Source organism: Rhipicephalus microplus, unplaced genomic scaffold (assembly GCF_043290135.1).
Source record: "Rhipicephalus microplus isolate Deutch F79 unplaced genomic scaffold, USDA_Rmic scaffold_24, whole genome shotgun sequence".
Lineage (NCBI taxonomy): Eukaryota > Metazoa > Arthropoda > Arachnida > Ixodida > Ixodidae > Rhipicephalus > Rhipicephalus microplus.
In genome coordinates this window covers 7,016,627-7,041,621 of record NW_027464597.1, presented here as the reverse complement: position 1 = coordinate 7,041,621, position 24,995 = coordinate 7,016,627, and positions in this window count along the sequence as shown.

Here is a 24,995-nt window from a genome sequence, read left to right as displayed (position 1 = left end):
AACAGTCCATAGAGATCAATGCCAACACGTTCAAAGGGTCTGGCAGGACAAGGCAGAGGCTGCAGAGGAGCGGGTGAACGAAAAGGAGTATCTTTGCGCCATTACCAAGTCAGGCAGTAGCGGATGCACCAGCAGATGAAGTGGTACATTCTTCGCTAGCAGTGGCTGTGGCGCAGGTGTGTATAAGTTTTCAGTACTCGCGCATGTCCCCAGTGTGAATCAGCATGAACGGATGCGCATATGTATGGCCGTATATGTCGGGAAATAACCAAAAGCTATCTGCGCCCTTCGGAAAGGGAATTCCGGCGATAGAGCAAATCATCTCGAATGCAAAATTGAAGGATCTGCCACCACAGTTCTCGAGGGATTGGGTGTATAGGAAGCCGACATAACAAAAATATGAGAGAAGCGACCCAGGGGTATTTGCTCCAGAGGCATGTCGGTGACAAAGAGTGGGGACATGTCACAGAACGATGCAGATGGGGAGGAATCGTCAGATGGAAGAGGTGACCGGGACAGAGCGTAAGCATCAGAATGGTTACGTCCACATCGGTAAACGCAGCGAATGTCGTACTCCTGCAGACGTAGCACCCATATATATATATATATACATATATATACATATATGTATATATATATATATATATACTTTGAGAGTGCTTGCCGAATGTATATATATATACATTCGGCAAGCACTCTCAAATTATGACAGGTAGATTGCCACTATCCCTCAAGAGGAAGGTATATAACAGCTGTATCTTGCCGGTACTTAGCTACGGAGCAGAAACCTGGAGACTTACAAAGAGGGTTCAGCTTAAATTGAGGACGACGCAGCGAGCAATGGAAAGAAAAATGGTAGGTGTAACCTTAAGAGACAAGAAGAGAGCAGAGTGGATCAGGGAACAAACGGGGGTTAAGGATATCATAGCTGAAATCAAGAAGAAGAAATGGACATGGGCAGGGCATGTAGCGCGTAGACAGGATAACCGCTGGTCATTAAGGGTAACTGACTGGATTCCCAGAGAAGGGAAGCGGGTTAGGGGGAGACAGAAGGTTAGGTGGGCAGATGAGATTAAGAAGTTTGCGGGTATAAATTGGCAGCAGCAAGCACAGGACCGGGTTAACTGGCGGAACATGGGAGAGGCCTTTGTCCTGCAGTGGACGTAGTCAGGCTGATGATGATGATATATATATATATATATATATATATATATATATATATATATATATATATATATATATATATATAATATTGAGTTCGAACAGACAATAATGCCAAGGAATGTAAAGGGGAAGTTAATAGAACCAATGTAATGTAAATAAGAAAGAAAAGTGGCTGAAAAAATAACTGGCCGTGAGCAGGAATAAAGAAGATCAGCACTATTCTGAAAGGCGGATGGTACTACTATCAAGTAGGAAGACGACGAAGTTCATATTTAATGTATCACGACCTCGCTTCCACTTGTTCTTTGCACCTTGACCTGCTTGCACCTGTTCGGCTGTTGCCCCTCGACATTCTGCGACGAACCACACGGTTCATTAAAGAGGTGCTGTGCCAAAATGCCTTGTTTTAATTGGTGGAGGTGCTGGGTACGCTACCATCTTCCTGAAACATCGCCAGCGTACGTTGCCCCCAGGTGATTTTTTGGAACAAGATAATGACGAGCAGCCTGACCCCCAGGCTACAATCCCTCCAACTGTAGTTTGCTCTGGCCCTCTTCGGTAGCGTGACCCTCCTATCTTCAGTTCACCGCGGTGTATTAGTGGCTAAGGTACTAGTGTACTAGTGGCTAAGCTGCGGACCCGCAGGTCACGGGCTTCAATCCCGGCTGCGGCGGCTGCATTTCTGATGGAGGCGGAATTGTTGTAGGCCCGTATGCTCAGATTTTGGTGCAAGTTAAAGAGCCCCAGGTGGTCAAAATTTTCTGAACTCTCAACTATGGTGTCTCTCATATTTTTATGGTGGTTTTGCGACGTTAAATCCCAATTATCAATCAATCAACTTTCAGTAGCACTGAGGACAAATGCGCAGAAGATTGGCTTGGCGTGTACGCCTGGCAAGCAAACACAACAATTGGGATGATGTGCACAAGCCTGCCTGGTGCAAACACAATAAACTTGAGATACGCGTCATGTAGCAACATGACTACATGCTACGCTCATGATGCGCTCGCAGCCGTTTCGCTAGCTTCACATGTACCAAACTCGGTATTACACGACGGGAGTGATTAACATAGGTAAATGACAAATACGAACATGATAATCATGGCATGCTTGTCATGTAACAACATGAGTACATGCCACACTGATGATGGGCTCATGGCGTTTTCGCTAGGTTCACATATACCCAGTTCCATACTACGTGATGCCATACTACGTGATGCCAGTTCCATACTACGTGATAAAGTAATCTAACAAACTGTCAAGTCAGTGGTGAAACAGAGTCGCGAAACTCAACCTGGTGATCTAGGCGTTAGCACCATGGAATCCTAGTGGTGGGAGCCACATTTTAGACTGACGCAAAAATCTTTGAGTAAATCTGTACGTAAAATTCGACCCATGCCAACGAACCCCAGGTGGTCGATATTGCTGAGCCCTCTACTACAGCGTGTCTCATAAATGTTGATTTTGAGACGTTAAGCACCAGCAGTTTCTATTAGGTATTAGAAACTGCGTTGCAAAAAGTTTTGGTACAGTCGTCATGTAAGGCCAGAGGTCAGCAATCTGGTTAACGCACTCATTTTTCATGCCAGAAGGGTAAAATTTTACTAGAAGTCACAATATTTAACTAAAGAATGGGTGGTTGGAAGCTGCCAAATCGTTAGAAAACAAGTGAGCTTCACCTTTAATTCGTCATGATCAACCATTGCCTTGTTGGTGATGAAGAATGCGCGGTGGACCCGAAAAGCAGAGTTTTGATCCGGACAGTGGCAATCACATTTAAAATGAAGCGAAACGCTAGATGCCTGTCTGCCATGAGTGCACCTTAAAAACACCAGATGTTCAAAATCAGGGGAACCGTCGACTATAGACCGCGAGATCTAGTGGAGTTACTGCGTGGTGGCTACTAGCTAAAGCTCGCCTGGTGTCGCATGGCGTCCAAGGTAGCACACCGGGATGTTTCCTTAAGGCAGTCCCGATAAGGATAGAGTTTATTTACGACAGGAGTAGCCAGAAATATCTTTCTGGGGGAGGGAGGTTCACACCGTCTGTATAGAAGGGAGGGGAGGGGGCTTTGGGATACGACTCAGCGACTGTGAATGACATGAACTGGAGGACATCCGAAAGCCCTGGAATTTAGCCGGATCGGCACAGCCTACCACGACCGCACGTAATGGGGTGAATTCCAGGCTTTGTGCTTGAGATGTATCGAGTCTTTTAGCCAAGACGCGTTAAAAGATAGATATAACCAACAAATGCCTGACTACTGTGGTTGTTATCTCAGCACGAAGCAGCACAGGATGTTTATTTGAGCAAGTAGGTTAAGGAAAGAAACTTAGGTAAGTCGATAGGAACAACTGTTAAATTTTGCGGAACTTGTAAGGGTACGTCGCGGGAGCAATTGGGATGTAGGAAAAAGCAGAAAAGTGAAAAAGAAACAGCAAATAGGTTAGAAAGGGAGGTTGGCCATGTAGTGCTACCTGTGTGCTTAAGCTTTTGGTCTCCACTGTGGGATTTGATTTGCCAAACTTCAGTTTCTCGAGACCCATAATTTAAATGCCGGTGGGTTTGTGTTTTGTCACAGCTGAGCTAAAAAAAAAAAGTGGTGGTCATGGACCTCAGGAGAGTGACGAGAGGGAACATGCTGAACCTGTGTCACGATCTGGACTAAAATTTTAACGATGACATGCTTACATCTCAGCTCCGTGAAGTGATTTTCGAAAGCGAGAGTAGCAAGAATGAAATCGAGCACTTCGGCAATATGTATTTATTGGATCAGGAAGATTAAGAGAAGCGCGAGCGGGAAAACGAGGAAATCGAGCGCTGGATTGAAGAACATAGGAAAAAGATGCAGGAATTAGATGAGGAGATAGAAAGGATGCATCGTTAAGTGGGGGCATTACATAAATGAGGCCATTACATAAATGAGGCCAGACATCTGTAGATGCAGCGCACGAAGGGTGCGATGTAGCGGCGTTGCCATTTAAGGCCGAAGGGAAGGCTACAGGCCGGACGGACATTTGCAGATGTAGTGCCTGAACGGTGCAATGTAGCGGCGGGGCTATTTGAGGCCGAAGAGAAGGCTAGTGCCCATAAGGTCATGGCTGAGATTCGAACCCGTTCCGAAGAAAAAGTGCTCGCGGTCGAAGCAGGTTGTGAGTGTACCGTGATTGTGGAAACAGAGTTAAGATTAAGAGGGTGTTCCGCGAGAATTGAACCATGCAGCCCTATAGACGATATTGATGGGCGTCAGAGGCGGACGAAAGGCTCCAAAGTTGGCACCAAGGAGTGTGCCAAACGAAGAAAGCGTTCGAAAAACCGACGCGCGGCAAAGCTCGCTATCAGCGCGGTGCGTATGATGAGGACCTTTAAACGGCGTGGCGGATTCGCGAGAAAAGGCCCCTTGTCGTCTCTGACTGGCTGGAATCACATGCGTCTGAGCGGCCGGAGATTAAGGAAAAGAAAAGCGCAATCTACGCGGCCGCGGTCTCATGATGAACTGATAAGCAATCATCAAGACTGTGTGCACGAGACAGCGGAGGAGCATATCGATTATGAAAAACGTCAGAGTGGGACGAAAGGCTCCTAAGTACGCACAAAGAAGCATGTACAAAAGAGAAAGCGTCCGAAGGGCAACAGCAAGGCGATGCTCGCGATGAGAACAACGCGTTTAAGTAAGGGCTTCTAACGGTGGTGTGAAATCGCGAAGAAAGTGCCGTTGTCATCTCTGACGGGCCTGTATCGTATGCGTCCGAGCCGCCGGAAAAGAAAAGCGCATCGTACGCGGCAGTGTTCGCATGATAAATTGCTAAGCAATCATCAGGACAGTGTGCGTGAAAGAGCTAACAAGCATGTGGGTGCTGATGGGCACCAGAAGTGGGCGAAAGGCTTCGTAGATGGCACCAAGAAGCGTGAAAAACGAAGAAAGCATCTTAAAAACAGGCAGGCGAAAATCGCTACGTGTTTGAGGAATGTTGCAAATGGCGGAGTGAAATTTCAAGAAAGTTGCCGTATCGCGAGCATCCGAACAGCTGGAAAGCAAAGAAAAGAGAAATGCATTGTGCGCGTAAGCGGTCGGAGGACAGAAGACCCTTCTGTTGCTTTCGCGGCGGATGGGACAGGGTGCGCAACACACAGGTCGGTAGTTTTCGCGAAGTGGCTGGAAGGAACGACAGCAAGTCTGTTTCGAGGAACGTCACTGGGTTCGGTAACAAAGGGATTTACCTTTACGCGTGTTGTACACGCCGCTTGACGAGAAAAGCCTTCCGGGCGCGACCACCAGGAGGTCGACTAAAAGTTGTTGAGAACAGCTGTTAGCTTCTCAAAAATATTCACTCTGGAATGTTGAAAGGAATATTTCATTTGTTTGCTTCAGTAATTTTGTACGTAACTAGTTTAAACTTTGTTTTCGTTAGCGCTCTATTGTTTTGGTAGCCAATATGCGTTGTGTATAACCGAAGGAAGGGGACGGTCAACCTTTCGTCGCTCTATTGACAGCATGTTTGATGGGACACGGGGACGTGAGGTCCGTGGCTCGCTAATAGTAACTGAGCGAGAATAAGAACTCTGGTTGCCAGCGAGGAGCTTTGCGGGGGTCCGAGGCAAAGCGAATGGGTTTTACCATTGTTCCGTTTCCCGTTCGTCAAGAAAGACCCACAGGACACGACACCAGGCGTTCGTCGGAAAAGCGAGTAGACAGCCATAGGCTTTTGACGATGTTCACCAGTAGATTTGTTTTGTTTTGAAGGTTGCTTTTCATGGTTTAAGTTTGTTTGGGGTTTTGGAATGTATTCTTTAAGTATACCGGCTACTAGATAATGTTTAGGTAACCCGTTCTTGGTTTTGTCTATTTCTTGAGCGTTGTACGTTTTTATAAGGTAAGCATTGTGCGAGTGCATAAACAACACGCATAGGAGCCTGCGTCCTGGTAGATGCGTGTAAATGAGAGAGCGCAGAGACGCAAAGATATTTCTTGCGAGTTTTTCAGCCATCATGCGAAAACTTCTTTTATTTATTCAATGTTTCGTTCGCATGTGTCCGGTGTGGAAAAAAAACTAGTTCGTGAGTTCATGTGTATGCTGTGTGAGAGTGGTAACTGCAAAGGAAAGTCAAGTGGTAGTTCATCCAGGCAGGAGCACTGTGACGCGCATTAGCAGATGTGGATGTTTCTGATGCAGGTGCAGCATGACAGTTGTCTCTTCCTCGGCTCTCAGGGAACGAACGACTAGCTTTGGCAGCACAAAAGTTTGGGAACTAAAAGATAGCGTGACACAAAACGCTTTATTTTATGAGTATGGGGCCTGGTTGTATACAGCGGATTGCTCACGCTAGCACACGGGTATGTCACGAGGAACTCATCACTTGGCAGTTAATTTTCTTGAAGGCAGTCTAATGGGAAGATAATTCTCGAATCAGGATTGGGAGATTTGGCGGAAGTTCAGAAAAACCTTCCAATTGCTGCTTGGTGTTTAGTGACACTTCTTACGGAAGCTTGTTTTAGAAGATTTTTAGGACGCGATATGTCTCGGTGCGGGCAGGGCGTTCTCCTGTACCTGCGGAGGTGTGTATGAATGATTTTCTCAGAAAAGGGCCACAAGGAACGAGCGGGAAAGAGTCCTTGGCTGGGCGTCATCGGCAGTGGCCTAGAAGACGGCACCACACTACGACACTTCGGGCAACCTGTGCAGCTGGTAACCCTAAGGTCGAATCTCCCGCCGGCGGACGAGCTGTTGTGACTGGCACCAGAGCTGACGAGGGAGTGGGGCTATTTCGATCCTGAAACAAGTAGCCGACCGGCCGGCTGCCCATGACCACCAGGCATTGTCTCTCCTAGCCGGAGGGTGCGACGAGAGGGCAACAAATACAGCATCTTCTTTGGAAGAGACTGCGGCGGCCGCCGCAAATCACCCCGCTAATTAAGCAAGCAGTTCGGCGGACCCTTTGAAGTATGTTGTCATGAGCTTGGGACCCCTCGACCAGCGGCACACACACCACGAGGAAGAGCCCCGCTGGCGCCACCTTGGACTGCAGAGTCAGGCCTCAATATCGGACGTTCACGTGGGCCGTGCATGCTCGTCCCCCTCGCCAGCTGTTTGTGATCTGTGATTGAACAGTACCATCTACACACGTTCCCTGATATAGGGATCTGGGGAGCACATGCCATTTATAATGGGCCACCCGGCACATTCGAAGGAGCGCCATGTACAGGAACGCCAGATTCGAAAGCTCGCCATGTAAGAAAGAGGTCGTCATGTACGAGAGCTCACCTTGTATAAAATGTAAACAAACCTTCTTCAAGTCTCTCTTCCTCATGCCTAGACAACTTCATCCCGAACCTCTGGTGTCTGCGAACCCTGGTCGAAACAATGCTTGCGACATATAGTAAGCAATTTTGTTTTTTGTAAGTTATGGTGCACGTTGGCGACACGATTTCCCAAGCATTTTTTTCCGGGCTCACTTGTTCGTAACCTTGGTTGAGGTTACAGTTGCACTGTGACTTTTAACAACAATGAAAACGAAGTACCTCGATCATAGAGGTTTTATTGTGCAATTTGGAAGGGCAATGTAACCATGGCTAAGCAATGGTCACTTTGTCTCAATCTAAACCACAGAAGGCACCAGACAACATCTACTCACATGGAAATAGCTTTTTCGCTTCATATATGCACTGAAAAACTCGAATGAGCGCACAAAGGCGAAATTTTCTCGTTTTTTTGCATTTTCGTCACTGTGCTCCCTGAAATAATAGCGTTGCGGCAAGGTGTCTTCCGTAGCTTGCAAATTTGCAGCCCTCATTTCCTTTAACGGGAACAGATTGAGAAGTGTAATGAATATTTCCCCGCACAGAATTGATATGTCATGTATACACTGTTCATGTATGCACGAAGCAGCGTCGTACCACACACAATATTGAGTGATTGGTTCACTGGCAGTGAAAGAATGAACTCCGGTCTTGTTTAGAACATAGTGCACCGTAATCAATTTCTCAGAGCACGTGGTTCCAGCTAGAACTACCAGCGCATGCAACACGAGTTCACGTACGCTGTCCTGTGCACCGTCCGTGCCAGTCAGTTGTCTATTTTGTGCCTTCTGAAGCGAATCAATGAAATTTCGATGCTGCCATCAACTCCATCGCGTTTATTCACGTTTGTGGTATGGTATTATAATGCAACAGAAACTAACAGTCCTTTGTAGGGGCGTAATCACAAACGCGAGACGTTTCGCGTGCAGAATAAAAGACTGGGTGGGCACGACCTTTCGGCACTTAAGGGAAGTAGAGGAAATGTATACTGTGAGGTGAGGTGTTGGCCTAGATGGTTTCCCATAACTGAAGAAACTGCGTTACAGCTGCTGCAGAGAACAAAGTCATGCAGAAAACAAGAAATTAAGTTGACACTACAAGGGCTTGTAGTGTCGAGTTCATTTCTTGTCTTCTCCCTGACTTTGTTCGCAGCAACTATAGTGCATATTTTTCAGCCATACCTGTGAATCTTGCCGCCACGCGAGAAAGGAGTGCCAGTGTTTAAGGCGCAAGTTTACCAGCCCACATATATCGTCGCTAAAGCTCTCGTTTCTTGCATTCAGACTCACTGCCTGAACTTTGCTGAGCGCGTTGCTTCCTAGCAGTGTGAAGTCACCCCCTTTAAACATGCTGCCTACACTTATTGTTGGGTAGTTCATGTTCAGTGTCAATCAATACCCTTTTGTCAGACTTTATTACGGCGTCAAAACGCGGTAAGCTAATGCTAGGTGATTATTTCTCGAAAGGCGACGCTGCTCCCAGTACACACTCGGCAACTGGCGAAAATGAGGATGCTGCATGTCACAGATAGGCAGCTTCTTAGAATTAACGTGCGAGGGGCTAGCGTTGAAAAGCAATTTAGGATTTCGGTATTTGTACATCTTCTGGACTATCTTTTAGGCCTGCTCAATGAACGCTTTGGAAAGCATTGGCACACCTTAAGATGCTTCTTTCCCCTCTGCCGCAGATTATTGCTGAATCGGCCACTCTTCGCCCTGCCGAGGAGTTTGCTGACGTGTACTCGAACATTATCGCAACTATGGCATTGCAAGCGCAATATCGGCTGCGCATAAAAAGTGAGAGAAGCGAGAAACATTGAGCTTATCCATGACGCAAGCGGTCGACAATTCCTCAGAGGTATTCACACCAAAGGTGCACCGTCTTCTAAAGATTCTACCAACTGCTCATGAGCACACCTGAAGCGGAATGCTCTTTCTGATCGCTAACACGCCTAAAGATATACCTGAGAGCCACAGCCACAAACGAAATATTGATTGGCATCGCTCTTCTGAACATACATCATGAAATACAGGCCCTCCCTGAAGACATTCTCGCTCGTATTCACCGCGAACGTAGACGACCTTAGCTAAATGTGTAGTATCAACCATGTGCGCCTGCTGAAAATTTAAAGAAGAGTGTCAATTCAAGTTATTTCTGTGTTGAGATTTCCTAAACAGGCGTAAAAAACATTATTGCTAATGGTCAGTTGATGGGGTTTACCATCTCAAAACCACAATATAATTGTGGGAAACGCCATAGTAAAGCATTTCGAAAACTTTACAACTTTAGGGCTCCAACATGCACCAAAATCAAAGTGCACGGGCTTCGAACCTTTGAATAACGCAGGTTTGGTCGCAGGTTTGGTCCCTGCCCATGGCAACTCATCTTTGCACCCACTTTTATTTTCTTCACAATTAAATACACATCGGCCTAATACCTTCCCCTATACTATCATTGGCATAATTGTCTGTTACATCTAATTATTATTGTGTCAAAATACAGAAAAACGAGCCCTTAGGTATTCGCTATTCGCTTCTTTCCTTTATATATATATGTGACGCTATGATGAATGGGAGACGTGGCATAGCGTCACATATATATATATATATATATATGTATTGTTACATTGTGTTATGATCAGTATTTTAGCAGGCCTTTTTAAGGTGGTGATTGGCCTGCACGTTTGCCTTTGTGGCACTTTCGTTGCTAGACAACGTTTTGGAGTGCCTTAATCCTTTACGTCTTCGTAAAGATATGTATCAATATAATTTAGAGTCACATACATGCGAAGTTAGATGTATAAACCAAATACTCCATCGCGCGCACGCACGTGTGTGTGTGTGTGTGTGTGTGTGTGTGTGTGTGTGTGTGTGCGCCTATAATTTAGCAGAACGTGCGAAAGTGCAATAAAAATGTTGGTCTCTGGCTTGAGGTTATCTTAGCACACGTACGAAGAGTCAAAATGTAATGTGATTGAACGTGACCTATGAGACCTTAGAACTAAGTCTGTCCTTTTCCGTAAAAACGAGCCTCTGTCTAGTGCAAATTATCGTGGTGATCGACTCCAGCGAGATCAATTCGAGCGGGTATAATGCTGCAGCAGCGGGACCTGCGCTGCAGCATTATAATCCCGTCACCAAGCGAACTTGAAACTTTCGAAGTGAATATTGCTGCCCGAAACCTCACACAATGCGAAAACCTCCACAAGCACAGCGACACGTTGGCTGTGATAGTAGCATCACTTAGATTTTGAAGAATGTCTGCACGAAGCGAAGAAAAGAAAAGGTGGGTAAGCGGTGGGGAGGGGGGGAGGGTTCAGGAAAAATTTCGGAGAGGGAAGCTGTACTACCGCAACCACCTCCCGCCCCCCCTCCCCCCTTGGCTATGCCACTGAATTTTACGAGGAAGGCATGGCCCGCTCCTCTACCGCACTGCAACGCTCGTAGTTTAGGGGGCACTAGAATGAACGAAGTGGTTGTGACACCTTCATATTTAAAAGGATCTTTCTGGCTTCCCTGCACGAGCTGTCAAATTGTGAATTGGTTGAGTGATTGGCAAATTTTTTTAACTGATCACGTGTGTATACTTAGCTGATGATGAGACTCCTGCAATGTCTTGCTGTGCAAGGTGGTAGTGTACGCAAATGATATAAATTAAAATCAGTCTCGTTCGATTCTCCGGCGCGTGACAGTAGCAACAGAGGTGTACTCATTGTGCTAAAATCGACAAGTACTGCTCTTTGGGCGAGTTCGTACATGATAAAATAGTATTGCTTTAGCGCAGCTGAGTTTGAGCGTGAGAATGGTACGGTGAATTTGCGCTCATAATGTTGTTTGTTTTTTTTCCTTCTTGATCATAGCATTTTTTCTTCACAGTCAAACTGAGCTGTGCTGAAACATTATCAATCTACTTAAGAGGTGAACAGCATGTGCATTTTGAGCGTGCGCTTCCTAGCCTGCGAAAGCTGTAATTGTTCGTTCATAGCACATTTAATGCATTGTTGTGTTTTAATCCAGCCACCGACCAAATTTTAAGCACTTGTTAAACACCCAGCCATCTCGAACCGATAGCTAGCCCGGTAGCTTTCGATACCGGGCTAGCTCTCGATACTGGGGATAGCTTTCGATACCGGGGATAGCCAAGACTCTCGATACCGGGGATAGCTTTCGCCCAGCGTCTAGCGTCTTAATTCCCACAGTTTAAGCCATAAAGCTTCAGATGACAACTTGTTCTTTGCTAACAAAGCACTTTTTTTTGGTCCTCGTAACATTCCACTTCTTTGGTACTTCTCCTCGCTAGAATTGGTGCTGCTTCCGCCGCCAACAAAATTAGAAGTATTTGAGGGCAGGATGTCACCTCAAAGCCCATTCTTGTGCAAGTGCGCTAAAAGTTTGTCAAAAAGAGTCCCAATGCACTAACCAATAACAAAAAGCTGAAGAAAACCTCTCTTGTCAAAACTGGTTAGTCTCGGCTTTGCCTCAGTGGCCGGAGTCCTCTTTAACTGCTCGAAATGACACTGTTTTAGTTTATTCCTCTTTCTCTCACTTTGCATTTCCTTTCCACTTCAATAACTGCTTCAAGTATTTTGTCGACACTCGCCCCGCAGGCTGCAATTTTGCCCACACTTTCCGGTTTTCGAATAGCTTTGCTAACTTTTAAACCGATCTCGTCTGCTGTGGCCAACAAATCTACCTTTAGCAAGCTATTCAAATCTATGTTCACTTCCGTAACCATGCCGAAGGTCTTCTATAGCCGCCTTTTCTATTTCTCTCACGGGAAATTATACCACTCCGTGTACCAGAGTACAAAGCCAAAGCCTCACCGACTGCTGCCGCAGAGCTCTCGGTGGCCGCCATCTCACCGATGCCACCAGCTGTCTCGTTTGGCCAAGTCTGGCTCCAATAAGGGAGAGGAAGATGCCGCGAGAAGAAAGAACGTACGTTTTGATTGATTTGTGGGGTTTAACGTCCGAAAACCACCATATGAATATGAGAGATGCCGTAGTGGAGGGCTCCGGAAATTTCGACCACCTGGGGCTCTTGACCGTGCCCCCAAATCTGAGCACACGGGCCTACAACATTTCCGCCTCCATCGGAAATGCAGCCGCCGCAGCCTGAATTTGAACCCGCGACCTGTGGGTCAGCAGCCGAGTACCTTAGCCACTAGACCACCGCAGCGGGGCCAGAAGAACGTACGTTTTATTACGGCATCCTTGCCGAAAGCAGAACAAATAGCCCCACGGAGTGGCGCGCAATCAATTTTAAAGGCACGCCATGATCTAAGGAGGCGGGAACGCTCACCAAAGAACATGCGGGACAGCAGATTATCGTCCGGAGCAGATGCGCCAGACTTGGGCGCTGGCTGATAAGCGGCGAGTGGTGCGCAAACACAACAGTGGAAAGTGTACTGATGGAAATCAGTCTATTTATTGCCACGACTATGCTTGGAAACCATGAGCAGTGCGGCCATAGATTCCATGGGTCTGGTCACCGCACGCAGGGAATTACTGAGGCAGCTTATATGCAATGAGAGGATAGTAATTGCGTAAGCACGACTTCTTTTTCCTAAACTAGGAACGATGTAACCCACCTCCTTATGAGGGTGCATTTGATATATGCCGCCGATTACTGGATGCGGTCCGTACACCGCGCGCTTGTGTACCGTGAGTTACCTTGTTTTGGGTATTTTATGGCATACTGGTCTACCCTTGACAGAAATTTTTACTTGGTAGTAAACACCTGCTCGTACTTTCGTCTGTTTATCGAGAGATGTTCTTCTAACAATGGTTAAAGTTTTGCTTAGTATAGTGAAACGCGGAGGAAAATCACAGCGAATCATTTTAATGAGTGCAGTCTTGCTAAAGCTTGAATACCTATATTGTCACGGAGTCATGACGCTGACGAAGGTAGAGATGTGTTGTCCAAATCAAAAGTGTTCATTTATTTGACTGAACTTATGGCCAGGAAAGGGCGTGAGAATACGGCAATACACGCTGGCACTGATAGCGGCGAACAGAGTGTCGGCAGTCGATCAACTGACAAGCGATGAAGCGCGTCTACATTCATACAGGTGTGGTTGAATATTGTAGCGTTGTCGCTAGTGGCCACGTAGGTTCCAGAATAATCTCTAATGTTCGTGAAGTGGGCGTAACCTTAACGAAATTATATACTACAGTCCCGAAGCTTCTCCAACATGGCAGACCCGGCTTGCGATGAGAATCGCGTTCAGTGTAACGGGGCGATAACAAAACTTGAAGAAGGAACGTGACAATGTGCTTCACAAACACCCATGCAGGTCCTGGGCATGTGCAGTGCTCTGACGCTGACGGAAAAATATTTAAAAGAAGCCACGCCTGACCTCATGAAACCACATGCGTCGCAACTACGTAATACACCCGGTATTGTGGAGGGGCTCCAGAAGAAGTTGCATGAACTTCTTTAATTGTGAGATGCGGGATGGGAACAGCATGGGGGCAGCACCAACACACTAAGTGGCAACGACCACTTGTACGAGAACGACAATATGTATGAAAACGACCACTCGTAAGACAGCGACAACTCGTACGACAGCGACAACGTTTACTACAACGACCACCTGTATGGCAACGACCACCTGTACGGCAACGACTACCCGTACAGCAACGACCACTTGTGCGATAACCACATGGGCAGAAACGACCACTTGGACCGCAGTGACCACATGGACAGCAAGGAAGACCTGGAAGGGAAACCACTCTGATGGCCACATTACCAATTGGGGAAAGAATTTCAATAGAGGTAACAATGACAGGCGCGAAAATAACCTAGGGTGCACAAACAATCACCGGGGCAGACCCAACTGCAAGTACAGCCACGGTCGCACGCGTGGCTACGGCAACAGGCGCAGGAATAATCGAACATGCAGAAACGTTGAAAGGGGTGGCTACGGTGACAGTGGTGTGAACATTCCCGCTGTGAATAACATTTCATGTCGAGGCAACACCGAAAGGGGAAAACGGTCAAAGAAGCCACAACACTATGTACTTTGGACAGAACCAGAGAGGTGACCACCTTAACAGCGTAGGTAACAGCCGCCGAGGGTGCCACGCATATAGCGGCCGTGGTCGTTGGAGCGCCCACGGCCAAAGAATCGGCAATAGTCATGGTCGCGGGGGCAGCAACAGTCCCAGTGGTGGCAACACTCCCGGCAGAGATCCCTGTGATAGAAACAACCACAGGCGGGACAACGATGAAAGAAGCCAGAACATTCTCTAGGGGGGCAACAACCACCGGGGCGGCTGTGCACGGTCACTACGACGGCTATGGCCGCAGTGGAGGCAAGGATCATAGAGGCGGGGATGTTCATGACGGTGGCATAATTCTCTTGGAAAACAATCGCCCGGGCGCCCACAGCAACCGTAGCAATGAAGGAAGCAATGAAACAGCCACAGCAGCGGCAATAATGAAAGAAGCCCACCACAGTGTTGGCCATGGTAATGGCAGTGGACTGCTGCGCAACAAAGGTAGCGCAGCGGTCGCAGGGGCGGTAATGGTCACACTGGCAGTAATGGTCATTTTGACAATGGTCACAAGTTGCTTGTGCATAAAGAAAAGTTAACAGCGAGAAAATAACACGCGGTGGACAGAAAAGCAACGGGACAAGCGCTGACTTCGAACTGAAGTTTATTGACAAAAAGAACCTTATGTAATACCCGAGTGAACAGCAAAAAACTGAAAAAAATTGGCAGATCTCACGTACTTGGGGATCCACATTATGCCAAGCGTGCGGAGGAAATTTGACCATGTTGCAATATTTTAGTGAGCGACACGTCATGAAATGACGCTAGATATATGTACAATTGTTGCATGCCCAGACATATGTTGAAGAGCTGCAGATGCTATCATAACTAGTTGTTTGATTGATGTGTGATGGTTAACCTCCCAAAACGACCATATCATAATGAGAGACACCGTAGTTGAGGGCTCCGGAAATTTCGACCACCTGGGGTTCTTTAACGTGCACCAAAATCTCAGCATACGCGCCTACATATAACCAGTCGTTTGCACTTGCACAACTACGTCAACTGGAACATGCGCATTAGCAACACCAGAGGCTGATATGAAGCCGTGATGCTCGCGAAGATGCTGGCACTGCACACTGCTTCATAAATCAACTTCAGCGCATGGCACCTAACCACAATCGACGTTGACCCGACGTGACGCCTGTATCAAAATAGTACTTATGTAATGTTTTTAAAAGTGGTTAGGCAGCACTACAACCACTATTAACGTTTCACGAAGATTAGCGTGTATTTGAAAAGTAGTTCTGCGACCTGGCGTAGCTCTGTGGTAAAATGTTTCATTGGCACCCAGAATGCTCGGGTTCGATTCCAACTGGAACTCGTCGGGTCGGCACTACCAACGTAGGCTATTTCTTAACACTCGCGCTTTCAAATTACCTATGTGTTCTCGTCGTTCCTGAATAGATACTAAGCGTTTATAACCTGTAGCACATAACCGCATACCGCGGCACATACCCGCGCGTGGGTATGTGCCACTGTCTGGCGGAAAGTGTTTGACGACGTACGCGACGCGATTTTCACATTATTCATGTCTTTACAAGCGCCTCGTATTCGTGAAACCATCCTACTCTCTTATGCTAATTTTCGTTCCCACCAAGTCAATGAGGTGACCACGAGAGCACCTAAACGTAAGCGGCTAGACCGATAGATAGATATATTGGTAGATAGATACTTTCAAATTCGCCGAAATTCGCTAAGAAATGATTCGCAATAAAATTGTAAACAAATGCAAACATACTGTCAGTCCTCGCACACTTTGATGATGACGCACCGACCACAGTGCACACCGACGCGAGCAATGTCGGCTTAGGAGCTGTACTCGTGCAGTGGCAGGATGGCACCGAACGAGTAATTGCTTACGCGAGCAGAACTCTTTCACGTGCGGAAGAAAATTATTCCACTACGGAAAAACAGTGCCTTGCGGTGGTGTGGGCGGTAATAAAATTCCGCCCATACCTGTATGGCCGTCCTTTTAATGTTGTCAGCGACCATCACTCCCTCTGCTGGCTGACGAATTTAAGAGACCCTTCAGGATGGTTGGCGCGCTGGAGCCTGAAGCTTCAAGAATTTGACATGACGGTGGTCTACAGATCGGGGAAGCGACATTCAGACGCTGATTGCCTTTCTCGTGCGCCATACGAACCTGCGACGGCAGAAGATGACGATACAGCTTTTGTCGGAGTTGTAAACACGGCAACTGTCGCACAGCTGCAACGAGACGACCCCGAACTAGAACCCATAATACGTTTTTTTGAGGGTCGCACTTCAGCTGTACCTAGACTGTTTGCGAGAGGGCTTTCGTCATTTTGCTTGCGCAACGACGTCCTGTATAAGATGAACTTCACGCCACACGGAAACGACTACTTACTCGTCGTCCCAACATCTCTAAAGAGCGAAGTATTACAGGCATGCCACGATGAACCAACATCCGGCCACATGGGTTACACGCGTACGTTGTGCAGAGTGAAGCAGAAGTACTACTGGCCACGACTGACGGCGACCGTTCAACACTATGTTCGGACGTGCCTTGATTGCCAGCGCAGAAAAGTTCCACCCGTCAAACCAGCAGGCCTCCTCCATCCTATTGACGTGCCTGTTACTCCATTCGCTCGAGTCGGAATGGATATTTTGGGCCCATTTCCAACCTCATCAGCAGGTCGCAGATGGATTATAGTAGCCACCGACTACCTCACTCGTTACGCCGAAACCAAGGCTTTGGAGAGGGGCACGGCAAGTTAAGCAGCCCGATTTTTCGTAGAGAATGTGGTGCTGAGGCATGGTGCTCCATCAGTGGTAATAACTGACAGGGGAACTGCATTCGCAGCCAAACTATTACAGACATTTTTAAAACTTAGTGGCACATCTCACCGGCGAACAACGGCGTATCATCCGCAAGCGAATGGTCTTACGGAGCGTCTCAACAAGACACTAGCGGATATGCTCTGCATGTACGTCGATGTGGAGCATAAAAACTGGGACGAGATCTTGCCGTATGTCACGTTCGCCTATAACACGGCTCATCAAGAAACAACAAGAACAACGCCATTCCGCCTTCTTCATGGTCGGGAAGTCACCACTATGCTGGATGCTATGCTGCCGCATGAGTGCAAAGACGCTGAAACGGATGCTGATTATATCACTCAGCTGGCGGAAGAAGCCCGACAACTTGCACGCCTACGTATTAGTCGCCAGCAAGACTACGATTCAAGACGGTACAACCTTCGTCACCGATTTGATTGATATGTGGGGTTTAACGTCTTAAAACCACTATATGATGACGAGAGACGCCGTAGTGGAGGGCTCCGGAAATTTAGACCACCTGGTGTTCTTTAACGTGCACCCAAATCTGAGCACACGGGCCTACAACATTTCTGCCTCCATCGGAAATGCAGCCGCCGCAGCCGGGATTCGAACCCGTGCCCTGCGGGTCAGCAGCCGAGTACCTTAGCCACTAGACCACCGCGGAGGGGCCTTCGTCACCGACCAGTCTCCTACGAGCCAGGAGAGAAAGTTTGGATATGGACACCTATTCGCCGCCGTGGCCTCTCAGAAAAACTGTTAAGACGGTACTTCGGTCCCTATAAAGTTCTGCGACGTCTCAGTGACATTAATTATGAGGTTGTTACTGATACTGCGCACTCTTCAAGGCGTCGAAAGTATGCTCCAGAAGTTGTGCATGTGGTACGCATGAAGCCTTATTTCTCCGAATGAACTCATGCGTTTCCAACGAGTACAAACCGCTTTGATTAAAAAGCATCGGGACGATGCTTTCTTGAATGGGAGGCTAATGTCACAGCTAAAGGCCGGGTAAGAAGACAGAGGACGATGAAGTGATGAGCGTGGACAGCACCCACGGTTCCTACGAGGAAGAAGTCGAAGCGGCTGCTCTTTTGTTCTGTTAATACAGACCTCGTTTTTTCTTGTCGCACCGTCGTCCTGTATTCTGTTATTTTAACAATACAAAGCAACTAAACATCAACGGTCACTGAGCCGGCTACGCCAGCTCTCGCAACTCAAGGAGCAGAGCTTTTTTTCTGACAGAGCAACTGATTGCTTGCTTACGCACGGGCTCCTTTCAAGTGTCATCTGAGCAGCCTCACAGGTTATGTGCGCGTGCTTTTTTTTTAAATCTTACTCAAAACTGTGCTCCTTTCGAGTGCCAGGAAGCCATATTTACCATTAAAAACGTTATTGATGTGTTCCCGGCAAAGATGACTTCTTGGTGCTACTTGCGAGCGTGTGTAGATGCTCTCCACAATTGGAAAGGACCACATACTAGATAAGATGAAAGAGCGCACGAGCATATTATGTGAGGCTGCGTAGATGGCGCTTCAAAGGAGAACGTGCTTCATGAAGCCACCACTGGCTTTGTTAGAAGGAGAGCCCTGCTTTTTGAGATTGCGAGGGTTGGTGTAGCAGACTCGCAGATTGTTGATGTTTATGTCTTTCACATCTCTGCGTCTGTTTCCATCTTTCGTCCTGTTCTTATTGTTCATTCGGGTCTAAAAAATTCGGCAGATTCGACGTACCTGGAAATTGAAGTTACGCGAAGCATGTGCAGAGAAGGTGACCATGTTGCGATTTTTTATTGAGCAGCACGTCACAAAATGACGCTAAATATATGTACAAATGTTGCACGCACAGACATATGTTGAAGACTTGAAGTTGTTAATATGACCAGTTGTTTGCACTTGGCCCCGCCGCGGTGGTCTAGTGGCTAAGGTACTCGGCTGCTGACCCGCAGGTCGCGGGTTCAAATCCCGGCTACGGCGGCTGCATTTCCGGTGGAGGCGGAAATGTCGAGGCCGGTGTGCTCAGATTTGGGTGCACGTTAAAGAACCCCAGGTGGGTAAAATTTCCGGAGCCCTCCACTACGGCGTCTCTCATAATCATATGGTGGTTTTGGGACGTTAAACCCCACAAATCAATCAATTGTTTGCACTTGCGCAACGATGCCAACTGTAACATGCGGATTAGCAACACTAGAAGCTGATATGAAGCGCTGATGCTCGCGAGGATGCTGGCCCTGGACACTGCTGCAGAAATCAACTTCAGCACATGACAACTAACGACAATTGGCGATAACTCGACGTGACGGCTGTATCAAAGGAGTACATATGCACTGTTTATAAAATTGGGTAGGCAGCACTGCAACCGTCATTGACGTTTCACGAAGTTTAGCGTCTATTTGAAAACTAGTTCCGAGACCTGGCGTAGCTCTGTGGTAAAATGCTTCATTGACACGCAGAATGATTGGGTTTCATTGCAGCTGGGATCCTGACTTTCATTCTTTCCATTCGTCGGGTCGACGATACCGATGTCGGGCATTTTTTAAATGCTCACGCGTTAAAATTGCCCAAGTGTGTACTCGTCATTCCTGGGTAGATACTAAGTGTCAATCACTTGTGGTGCATACCCGCATTCCAGCAGCACATACCCACCCGCGGGTATGTGCCACTGTCTGGCGGCAAGTTTTTCTCGACGTATGCGACGAAATTGTGACATGATTCATGTCTTGGCCAGGGCGTCATATTCGTCAAACAATCTTACCCTTCCATGCTAATCTTGGTTCATGCTAAGTTTAGGCTCAAATGTAAGCGGCTAGATAGATAGATAGATAGATAGATAGATAGATAGATAGATAGATAGATAGATAGATAGATAGATAGATAGATAGATAGATAGATAGATAGATAGATAGATAGATAGATAGATAGATAGATAGATACGCTCAAAGTAACCAAAGTTCACAAAAAATGCTTTGCATTTAATAAGAGTATTCTTGTCAGCGCTGGTCTTATCATTTTCCTGTTCGCCATGTTTTGCTTTCGTGCTGTTAATCTGAAAGGGGCTTTGAAAAACGTTTTCCAGTAACCATGGAATAAATTCACTGGAAGAGCTTATTTCCTCTCGAATTCGACACCACAAAATTCATAAGAATACGGCCAGTATGAGCAGAGATACAAACATTTGTCGCGCGCTGCAATCGGCAATCTCTTTTCTCTCGACCCAACAAAAGCGCTGGAAGCTAAGCAGGGAAGGATGGCAGAGGCAAACAAAATGCGTCATGCACGCCTCATGACCTTGAACACTTTTTAACACTTTTTTTTCTTCAAATACGCGGCTTTTTCCGTGAGATCACGTGCGCACGCATGGAAAAGCTGCGGCCTCCCGCCGCAATGTTTGTAACGACCGAGCCCGCCTTGTTCAAATCAGTGAATGGACAATAGATTTCCTTGAACGTGCGATTTTCGGGCGCCTTCCGTTCGTTCTCGAGAGCAGAGAAGTCAACTTTTAGCTGACTTTGATAATTTATTGTGAATTGTAGGCCACGTATTGCGCCATAAAGTTTGGCTCGTGTGTTCTCGGGGGCCTCTTCTACCGATGGGCGACGTTTTCTGACCATGCTCAAAGAGTGGTGCAAGGCGACTTTTGGTATGTACAACCAACTAGCCCAGTCAGCCACGCCTATTCACCTGTGCTTGCACTTCTTGTCAACATAGTAATATCATCAGCGTATAACGCGTGATGTATCGCAGGAACGGCGTCCAAGAGACGTGGAGTATTGAGGAAGGTCGCTTGAAAAGCACTGGTTAGACCACCGGGCCTTGCGGCGTTCCTTTATTAGAGAGGTGAAAAAGCTCGCTTCAGAAAGTGGCAATCCCTACCGTGGCTAAGTGTTTGGGCTCACTGGATTCCGTGCTGACTGGTTGTGCCCTCGCGATCTGCGACAACAGCGCAGCTCTGGCCATCTGGGTTGGCCCTACGCCACCTTCTGCCGCCAGTTCCCTACGACGACCACAGCGTAACTCTGGCCTACTTGATTAGCTTTACACCATCTCCTAATGCCGACAACAGCTCTCGCCAGTGGTGCCCCGTCCACGGACTCCTGTGACCGTGTTTCATCTTTCCTATCTTCTCTTTACTTCCGTCATCTCTCGCTGTCCCTGCGCATTTCTCTCTCTATATATAGCTTTATTCCTATCCTTTTAATCCCTCCTTACCCCCTTCTCTTGTGAGCTACTGTCGAGGTGTCGCACCAGATGCGGACAGTTACGGGGCTCACTTTTTTCTTCTTTTCCCTTTTATAACCGCAATCTTTCTCTCTCTCTCTCTCTCTCTCTGAGTGGTTGAAGAGGAAAGCCAGCATAGCACAGCTGATATCTTCAAGCTTGCACTGAATAGCTTAGTAGCTCGCATTGTCAAAAGCACCCTTTACGTTCAGAGCTACAACAGAGGACTTGCTGCGCATGCGCAAACGGAGGCGAGTGTCTTTCTTTATCTGTAAGATGGCGTATTGTGTGCTCAGCATTTGGTCGAAATCGAAAATGGTGATGGGGTAGCAACCGTTTTCGTCGAGGTGTATGGTTAGCCATTCGTTTACCATCTTCTCAAGCGGTTTCCCAGCGCGAGAAGTAATGGGAATGGGGCGAAGATTCGCATTCGAGATTGGCTTGTTTGGTCTGAGTACCATGGTCACTTTCGAGTGCTTCCAGCCTTGTGCTAGCTCGCTCTTCATTCAGCAGTCGCTATAGGGCTGAAGGAGCGCCGTCTACACCCGGGGTGGTAGCTGTTGCAGGTTCCTAATAGTCACTCTGTCTTTTTTAAGCTCGTATGGTGCGTAAGCTCAGAGGGGGCCGCGTGTACCTCTGCCTGCGTGACAAGCTGGTCTAGCGCTTCGCTCGGTACTCCTCCGTACTTCTTTGGTGTCGGAATGCTGATGAAAGTAGCTTGGCGGTTAACAGAGTCACGCAGCTTTGCTTGAAGTTCCTGGAGTGATTGGTTGCTCTGTACCTTCATAGTTGTGGATGAGCCACTGAATTATATGCTTTGATAAATTTTGCTGTGAGTGTCGTCGAAAAGGCTCGAAAAATGGTGTCATGTCTTCTTTGTGCTCACTTTTCTTTAAAGTTGGTCGCAGAAAGACTGCCAGTTCAATTCATCAATGTTTTCGGCGTATACCGTGAGCGCATAATGTGGCGCTGAAGCTAGGAAAATAAGAAAAATAATAATGCAATTACGGTGCACCTAAAACGGGCTGATTGCAACTCGGATGCACGTGAGAAAAGAAGAGATATTGTTCTGAAGGAGCCGCCGAATTTCCTCCTTGCTCATTTTGCTCGCTCAATTTTCTATCCTTGTCCATGTTGCTCAACCAACTTTCTACCCTTGTGGAGTGTTTTATCGCTTTGTGGAAGTGGAACTGCGTGGCCACGTTGAAAAAGGTGGTGACATTCCAAACCTACGCCTTGTGGCGAAAAGATTCCAGCTGTTTACCAGAAAATTGTAAGATCTTTCACTGGTGTCTTTCAATAATTCAATTTTCATGAGTTATTCTAACAGGTAATTGGCATTAGCCTTTACTTTGTGTAAACTCTTATCAAATGTATTTTATACAATCTTTAACTTACTTGACTTAGAGCCCGTTATTGTCGCACCAGTTTTGTTCTTCAGAATACATTTCCCGAGTATTCCGGAAACCGGAAGTAACTGCTTTAGCTTGGAAGTACTTGGAAGATAAACAAAAGTGTCACTTGTTAACTGTGTCATGAAAATACAAAATCTATGCATTTATGAAAAAACATTTGTGCCAGGAGGAGATATAAAAGTTCCTTGTTCTGCACAGCTTAAAGCATCGCAAGTGGACAAAACCGATGCGGGAAATAGCAACTTAAATGAAAATTAGGTATTATGCTTATTGTAAATTGTAGAGGCTCACGTAACATTATTATTGACACTTGCGAGAGGTACTCGAGCTCCATACACTTGATCCACCTCAGATGTATTCTTATGTCGAATTTTTGAAATTTAAACGTATGTTTCAGAGTGGAGCACTTGCATACTCTAAATGTGACCTCCTTATATGATAAATTGTTGGTGTATCATTGGGAATTTTTAAGAAATGAATTAGAAATTTACCTTCCCAAACTACGCGCATTTAGCTTCCTTTCAACAAACCTCGTTAATATCGGGGGCATAAGTGCTGACATGAACCATTACTTTACGATCTGTCAGAAAGGAGAGCGGCCGAGCGGATTCACAGGAAATCGAAGGTGTGCTTTTATTACACAATCTGCTGGTTACAAGCCTAAATGACAAGCACACACTTAACTGTCGTTTCTGTGCAGTATTTTAGTTCATTCGAATTTGCAATGAACTTTGCAGTATGGGGCAACCAAACGATTGTACACTAAGTCATCTGCATGATATACAGTAATATATTGCCAATCACACACACAAGCCCATCACACAAGTTTAGTGAAACGAAACTTTTTATAATAAAAGAAAGTGAATTACTACACCATGAATAAAACATGTACCGAAGAATACGAAAGAACAAACAGCATTACATACACGAAGACGCAGTACTGCAATTGTTTATGATGAAGCCATATTCAGAGACGTTAGAATAAACAAGAAATTGAATTGGCAGCAAAATAAAAAAAAACAATGTATGCTTGTGACAATAAGCACCGAGCTAAATATTAGTAAAGAACCCAGCAGAATTTTCATAGAATAAACTTGAAGAGGAATTGTGCAGCGAAAAAGCAATGTTTGCTCGTGACAATAAGGAGCGAGCTAAATATTAGTAAAGAATCCTGCAGAAATTCTATATTGCAGTTTATTTAGCAACAAAACAAGGCATGACTGGAAATCAATGCCGCATCAATTAAGTAAGTTCAAGGCACTCTTACGTGACATTTATGACGCAATAACTTCTTTTTATAAATATTCTTTCGCCAACTACAGCAGGAGCTGTCAGTACTGCCCGAGCTCTGCAAACACCCTGTCCCACATGGTACGGGGCTACAGAAACATCCCTAGCATACAGCCCATGGATGAACAGAGCGGACAAGCAGCTCTAGAAGACCAGCGGGAGGCGTTGCTGACGTCGGTAAATCCTGAGAACCAGCTCCGGCTGATAGAAGGGCTCAGGCGCTGGCGGCTAGCCGTGGCTACCTGAAATGAGGAAGTCGCCCACCCATGGGCAAAAAGAACGCATGTCTGGTCGCCAAATAAAGTTTAATTATTTTTCTTTCGCCAGAAAGTTCTGTGAACAACGTCACGTCTCCAACCTACTTTTCATCACGCTTCGACCTCAGCGGCATTTATATACTGATGAATGTTAACATCTATAGTTCGTGCTGTAATAAAAAAGCTGAGCAAGGGGTCTTGCTGGTGGAAGCGTTTCGACAGGCGGTACTGTCTTCAAGGTAATGACTGTCTATCTTAGCACAAACATGCACGCACGCTATGGTAGCAAATGAAAATGCTGTAGTAAGAATTCACTGCTATATTCTATGGCATGCATTAAATGAAAAGCTGTAGGAGCCATTTAAAAAGTTAGGTCACTGAACGTCTGAGCCCGCGTGTCTAGCATTTGGGCTTTGTTGGACACATGCATCCGTATCAGGTATGCTTCAACTCTAGAGTGCTATTGTTAGGGTGTTTGCGGTTATTCTTTCAAGAGCT